The sequence below is a fragment of the Pteropus medius genome, unplaced genomic scaffold (genome assembly GCF_902729225.1).
Source record: "Pteropus medius unplaced genomic scaffold, Ma_sr-lr_union100, whole genome shotgun sequence".
Classification (NCBI taxonomy): domain Eukaryota; kingdom Metazoa; phylum Chordata; class Mammalia; order Chiroptera; family Pteropodidae; genus Pteropus; species Pteropus medius.
In genome coordinates, this window is record NW_024340849.1 from 40,663,482 (window position 1) to 40,671,883 (window position 8,402).

Consider the following 8,402-nt stretch of genomic DNA (forward strand, 5'->3'; position numbering starts at 1 on the left):
CCCCATCCTACCCGCCACGTGTCTTCCACTGGACTTGTACTAACCACTCAAAGCCTGGATCTCCTCACTCCACTCAATGCCAAAAGTTACCTGTACCACACTAGCCTTGCCTCCTCTACCTGGCCAAACTGCTCATAGTCCTAGTTAGGAAGACTATGAGGACCCCTCTAAGCAAAGATTTGGAGGATGAGGCAAAAGAAAAGTATTCATCCTTAAACGTTAGGCTCATTGTGCTAAGTTTAGTGGAGAGGTATATAGTAAGCCATTAATTTCTGAATGTTCCTGATGCCTTCATTGCCTCAAGGGCTGATGCTTGTATATTACAGATTTTACTTTCCCCTCAACTGGGTAAGGGTTGTCTTAAGAGATCCAATTCATTGGATGTATAAGGGCACATCCTACAATGAATAGGTATAAGAAATGGCGGTCTTACATGAGCTTTAGCAATTCCAGCCTTTTTTTTTTTTTTGCTCTGTTTTTTGCACTCTCCAGCTTCTAACTCATGGCTACCTTGTCTACAATCTGAGAATTCCACCTGTGTTTCATGTGCCTCCCTAATTCCAGGACTATTTTTTTGAAGTCTTTGCTGTTGGAATCCACTTTGGGGTCATCTCTTTGTTTACTTCTGACTTTAGTTCTTTCTGGTTTTCCCTCAATTTTGTCCTGTGCCGTTTATATCTAGCAAAGTCCCTGATTTCAGATCCAGCTCTTCAAGGTAACTATTTGCCTAGTTCTAGGTAGCCTTATCCATAACTTCAAACTTTCATACTCTCAACTTGGCTCCTCACTCTGTTCTGGGACAGAAGTTTCTAAGCTGAATGGTACTTGACATCTCACTTGCCCTCTACCTAGCAGAATATAGCATGCCGTGGATACCTTTTGACGGTGTATGTTTAACCCAAGTTCCTCCTCTCTGAGAATCAATCCTCTAACTGTAGCTGGATTGTAGCCCTATGATCTGAGTACTGCTACTCTCAGAAATTTTGAATTTTAAGGGAGTGTCACAAAAGTGACTCATTATTAATGGTGGTTGTGGTGGAGCTGAGAGACCAGTGGCAGAAGGTGAGTGTCCAGGGTAGGAGAGTCCAGTAGCAGTCGGCAACAAGTGTTCTGTCTGTGTTGATAGTCTAAGCAGACCATCCCTGTGGAAGAACCTGGACTCTGCCCCTCCTTCCTTGGTTCCTGCCTGAGCATACTTCACCAATCTTCCTGTCCATTCTCTGAACTTCCTCCATTAAATTGTTTTTCAGCTCGAATTTAGTAGAGACTGTCTCTGTTCTTTGCAAATGAGAACCACTAAATCTCTGCTACTTACTTGTACTGTTGACAGTAAACTCAAGTGATGTAAGGGCAGCATCTCCTGCATCATGCACAGGGTCAGGGTGAGTCTGGGGTCGGGGAACCAGTTTTCAGAGAGAGAATGAAGCAGATGCACAGCAAGAAACAGGGATATGAGATGGCAGGACCCTGACAGTGAGACTCCAATTGTCTTGAGTCACATTTAAGACCCCAAACCTAGAAGAGAGCAAGTCAGTCCCTCCCTGCCTTCCCAGGGCAGTCATTGCTTTTAGATCATAGCATAATTCAGTGTCTCTCAAACCACTAACTTAATCCTCAGAATTCTCAACACAATGACTCGGCAGCAACTACCTAAAATTGGTATTAGATATTGAAACCCATTTGATGTCTCTGCCCTATAACCTTGTAATTTCCTCCCAAGACATGTATTTACAATTCCTTAGCCATTACCAAGTGTTTGGCCTTTACTTTTCTGATATATTAAGCTGATATGTGGTCATAATATGTCAGCATGTCTGATATTAAGTGTAAACACCACTAAAATTGCTACCAGATTGCTACTTTCTGGAAATCTTTACAACTGGGTTATGAAAAGTAGAACATAACTTTGCTTGAAGGCAAGAAATTAGAATGTTTACCTATATTAAAAGTTTAGAAAAGCACTAAATCAATCATGCTCTTACCTTTAAAGTTGACTGACATTAGATCATGAAACAAACAGTTGGTATTAAAGAACTTTTATAATTAGATATTTTGCAAACCAACATTGTGGCTGGAATGTTTAAAGAAATGTGTTAAGAACAAATTATGATATTGAAAATCTGTTTAATTATTTTTCAAGCTAAACCTTCCATATTTTCAGTAGTATAGATCATTATTTTACACATTTGTGTCTGAACAAATTAAAATCTGACTGGATCTTATGTGGTGTAAACCATAGTGCATTTAATCCTTTAGCAAAGTGTATTTATACTTCTTCAACTTGTATATGAACAGATATTTTGATTGCTTAAAATAGCTACCTAATTTTCCTTCTTTCTAAGGGAATAACACGCAATACATATTTAACATAAGATCCACGTTTTGACAAAATGTTTTCAGTCATCTGAATGAATTCATGAGACTGGCAATACAGATAGTAGGATTGATAAGAACGAAGGCTGTCTTTTCTTGAGCCCTCACCATATCCCAAGTGCTTTACCTACATACATCATTCACTGAATCCTCATAATACCCTATTTACAAATTGGATTCCTCAGGGCTTGGAGAGGTTAAGTACTGAAAGTCATTGTGAATTTAGAAAAGAAATTATTTTTAAATGTTATTTCAATGGGCATGTAAACCATTTGTCAAAATTCTGGAATAATTACCATTGATAAATTGTCTATAATCAGAAATATATAAATAAGAAATGTGGAATTCTACAAATTTATAGAAAATTCTTTATTTTATTATCTAAAAAAGATGTATAAGACTAGACTGAAAATGAATTCAATTCAGAAAAAACAGCAAGTATTAAATATAACACATGACATCCATCAAGTCAGTCTTCCAATGACACCTCCCCTAAACCATGGTCTTTAGGCAAATAACCAAATTTCTGAGAAATGACTATGTGTGCAGCATAAATACTTACCTTGCCAAATACAAAATATCTAGGTTAAGTCCATGTTAAGGTTTACATTTTAATCTGCCATGGCTAGATAATAGTAGTTGAGACTTCCATGGTAACCATAAATCAGTTAATAATAAACAGTTAATAGTAACCCAACACTAAGTAAGGTTTTTTTTAATGTTTTTAAAATCGGCTTATTTATTCATTCATAGAACATTTATAGAATGTCCCCTGATATATTTTAGTTTTTATTGTATTGAAAGGGATTACTTTATTAACTGGATATCTGGAAATTAATGACAGGATACTTTCTTTGTATTGAAATCCAAGGGATATAAATATTAATAGATTTTCAAAGATTTTATTGGGATTTTCTTTTCAGAAAAAAAGGAATTACTGTCCTACCAAATTAATGTTAAAATATGGAGTTTTCTTTTGGAAATTTTAATTATAGAAACTAATACAATCAATTGTTGTAGCTTATACCTTATTTATTTAGTTATTTACTTTTGTTTGTTTGTTTTACTGTAAAGAACTAGCTGTTATCTTTAAAAAATTATCTTTCAGCTTTATTGTCATTACCATCATTTCCATTTCTTTCATTGGTTTACTAGTCTACAACCATTTCAAATGATTTGAGACCTGAATTCTGGTCATTAATTTGCTTGGGTCTATGTCCTTATGAATCCTTGAAACCATGTTTACTAAATAATCAGCAACCAAGCGCTGAAGAATCAAAAGTGCATACAATGACTCGCAGGATGCTATTTAACCAATCCAAATGTGACTATCTTTAAAGTAGAGATTTTTCTTTTGGAAATCTGGTGATTTTGTCATAAATAAAAAAAATTAATTCCAACAAGCTAAAAGAGAAACAAAGCTAGAGACCAAGGAATGGATGTTTTGAAAACCACAGACTGGAAAATTTGGTTTATGTTATTGCGATGAACTTTTAAAATGTATTTGAACTCCCGTTCAGGAGAGTATTTAGGTTCTCCTTAGATGTCTTAAGGACGTATTGTCTAGTTGTGGATTTTATTTGAAAAACTTGAAATAGAAATTTTTTTTTCCTTTTGTAAAACTCTCCAGAATAAGTAAATTCTTTCACCTTTTTTCTAAAATCTCACATATCCTCTGTAAAAATTATTAGTATCATTTCTTTCGAGATGATGAACTACACATCCAAGGAACAGAACATTTCCTGAGTCTGTTTAGAGTACACAGGTTCATAAGTGTTTTCCATGTACCTCCAAGAATCTTGTAGATATTAAAAAAAACAAAAACAAAGAATACAGAAATTTGTAAAAAATCTTGAGATGGTTAACAGCACAGAATTATTCAAAGTGCTCGCAAGTGTTTGATAAATTCGATCATTTAGACGTATAACCACTTGATGAACTTTACTTACCTTAAGATAATCAGATTGAAAATCCTTATAAAACTATGATGGTGGAAAAATCTTTGGATTAGGAGTAAATATTAATTCTGATCCTATTGCTAGTGGGTATGGGGTTTCTTTTTGGGGCAATGAAAGTATTCGGGAATTAGATAGTGGTGATAGTTGTACAACTTTGTGAGTATACTAAAAACCACTGAATTGTATACTTTAAAGGGTGAATTTTATGGTATGTAAACTATATCATGATTAAAAGAAAATTCTGGTCCCATAGTTTTACACCCTTATGTAGCTATGTAATCTTTTTCTTTCTACTGACATATAACATTATGTAAGTTAAAAGTGATAATTTTACAAATGTATTTATTGTGAAATGATTCCCACAATAAGGTTAGTTAGCATATCCATCACCTCACATACTTGAATTCTTTTCATGTGGTGGGAACATTTAAGACCTACTCTCTTAGCAACTTTCAAGTATATAATACAGTATCATTAACTATGCTTAATATTAATATTAGATCATCAGAACTTATTCATCTCGTGACTGGAACTTTGTATCCTTTGACCAACATCTTATTTTTCTCAGCCTCTAGCTCATAGCATCACCATTCTATTTTCTATTTCTATGAGTTGGGCTTTTAATTTTTCTTTTATTTTTTTAGATTCCACATCTAAGATCATACAGTATTTGTCTTTCTTGCCTGACTTATTTCACATAGCATAATACCGTTGTGGTCCATCATGTTGTGGCAATTGGCAAGATTTTATTCCTTTTAATGGCTGAAAAACATTCTATTGTATATCGACACCACATATCCATTCGTCTGTCAATGGACATTTAGATTGTTTCCATGTTTTGGCTATTGTGAATAATGATGCAATAAATTTGAAGGTACAGATAACTCTTTAAGTGATTTCATTTTTTTTCCGATATATACCCAGTAGAATTGCTGGATCATATGGTAGCTTTCTTTTTAATTTTTTGTGGAACCTCCATACTGTTTTCTATAGTGGCTTCACCCATTTACATTCCTACTAACAGTGCACAAGAGTTCTCTTTTCTCCACATCCTTGTCAACATTTGTTATCTCCTGTCTTCTTGATGAAAGCCATTCTAACAGGCATGAAGTATAGCTCATTGTTGTTTTGATTTTCATTTTCCCAATGGTTAGGTATGTTGAACATCTTTTCAGGTATCTGACAGCCATCTGTATGTCTTCTTTGGAACTCTGTCTATTAATTTCCTTGGCCCATTTTTTAATCAAATTATTATTCTTTTGCTATGGAGTTGTTAGAATTATTTATATATTTTTAATAACAACCCCTTATATAATATATGGTTTGCAAATATTTTCTCCTATTCCACAGGCTGTCTTTTCACTTTGTTGATTATTTCCTTTGCTGTGCAGAAGCTTTTTAGTTCCACTTGTTTATTTTTACTTTTGTTGTCTTTCTTTGGTGTCATATTCAGAAACCATTGCCAAGACCAATGTCACAGAGCTTTTTCTCTATGTTTTCTTCTAGGAGTTTTATAGTTCCAGGTCTAATGTTAAGTATTTAATCCATTTCAAGTTAACTTTTGTGAGTGGCATAAGATAGGAGTCCAATTTCATTCTTTTGCATGTGAGTATCCAGTTTTCCTAACAATATTTATTGGAAAGACTGTTTTTTCCCCATTGAATATTCTGGGCTCAAATATTAGTTGATTTATATATACATAGTTTATTTTTAAGTTCTCTATACTATTTCATTGATCTATGTATCCGTTTTTATGCTAGTACCATACTGTTTTGATTAGTATAATTTTGTAGTATAGTTTGAAATCAGAAAGTGTGATGCCTTTAGCTATGTTCTTCTTTCTCAAGATTGCTTTGGTTATGTGGTTCTGTACAAATTTTATGATTATTTTTTCTGTTTCTGTGGAAAATGCCATTGAAATTTTGATAGTGATTGCATTGAATTTACAGAGGGCATTGTATAGTATGACACTGTAACAATATTAATTCTTATTTAAGAATATGAAATATTTTTCATTTATTTGTATTTTCTTCAGTGTCTTTCATCAATGCCTTATAGTTTTCAGTGAATAGATGGTTTGCCTCCTTGGTTAAATTTATTCCTAAATATTTAATTGTTGTTTTTTTTTTTAATGTTATTTTAAATGGGATTATCTTCTCGTTTTTCTTTTAGATACTTTGATGTTAGTGTATAGAAATGCAACTAATTTTTATGTTGATTTTGTCTCCGACTTTATTCAATTCATTTATTCAACAGTTTTTTGATGGAGTTTTTAGGGTTTCCTATGTATAAGATTGTGTCATCTGCAAACAGACCATTTTACTTCTTCCTTACTGATGTGGATGCCTTTTATTTCTCTTTCTTGCCTAATTTCTCTGACTAGGACCTCTAGTACTATGTTGGATAGTAGTTGAAAGTGGGCATTCTTGTTCCTGATTTTAGAGGAAAAGCTTTCAGCTTCTCACCATTAAGTATGATGTTAGCTGTGGGTTTGTCATATATAGCCTTTATTATTTTGAGGTACATTCCTTCTATACTCAATTTGTTGAGCACTTTTATCATGAAAGAGTGTTGAAGTTTGTCAAATGCTATTCTGCATCTATTGAGAGGACCATACAATTTTTATCCTTCATCCTATTAATGTGGTATACCACATATTCTAACTATGTAATTTTAAGCAAGTTTCCAATTTCTGAGACATCAGTTTTCTCCACTGTAAAGCAAAGAAATTTTATTAGATCAGTGTTTTTTACACTGTGGGTTGCAATTCCTTAGTGAGTGGCAAAATCAATTTAGTGGATGGCAACCAGCATCTTTTAAAAAAGTGAAACACAAATATTAGAGTGTACTGCATATAATAAATATTATTTTTCCAAACTCTTGTTTCCTTTATATGTGTGTATATCTGAGTCATGATGTAAAATGTTTTCTCACTGTGTTACAATAAAAAAAAATTGAAACCCATTGAAATTGAAAAACATTACCTGATTTGCAATGTTTCTCCTTCCATAAAATTCTGTCAATTTACAGTATTTAATTTGGTAGTAGTAACTTTCTTTGAAAACTTGCTGTTTGTCAGAGGCTTTTCTGAACTCTGTGTATTAACTTATTCCTTACGCAAACTATGAAGCAGTACATATATTACAGTCTTTCCCATTTTATAGGCAAAGAAGGGAAAGAAAGGTTAATAACTAAAACAAAAACGTATAGCTAGTGAATCTGGAAGTTGAACACAAGTAATTTAATTTTAGAGCCATTACTCTTAACCATTATTTCATTATCTCTAAAATTTTGGCAATATATTTTTTAAAGTTTTAAATCAACCTACAATCTCATAGCCCTTCTCCACTTAATAATATTATAAAATTGTGTATTTAGAGGTAAATATTGGTTTAAAAAAATAAGAAGAGTTTCCTTGATATTATAAACCATACTTGAGAAAGCATTAAAAGGGGAAGAGGAGGGTAGTCAAAGGGTCAGTTCAGACCATCAACTCTCTTCCCAGTACCTTCTGTAGGCATCAAGGCTGAGTAGCAAAATATTGTAATTTAAAAAGAAAAAAAGATCTTTTGCAATCTTCCCTTAAGAAAAAATAAAACAACTGTAATTCCTTCGTTCCATTCTATTAATGTAAAGCTTTTTTTCAACTTTAGTCCACTTGGATTTGGCCACAGAAATGTCTGTTTTCCCTCAGATCAGAATTGTTCTTACTAGCTTCCAAGGAAGACAAATGATAATGATAAGCATAAGAAGTGAGAAACAATTTAGATGAATTGCTGAAGTCAATGCAATTACAAATATAACAAAACAATGCCCAAATCTCTGTCTTTCTATCTTTTTTCTCTTTGATGATAGCTGTATTCTGTGGTACACACACATACTGACCCTTCTACTAATTCAACAAACATAAAAATTATTTCGACATGGTCCCTACTTCTAAAGGATCTTCCAACTTGGCAGTGAAAATTCTAAACTATTATTTGTTGAGAATTTGTTCTTAACCAGGCACTTGCCCTGGTTAATATGCCAATTAATTTAAATTAGTCTCTACCACAATCTGTGAGGTTATCC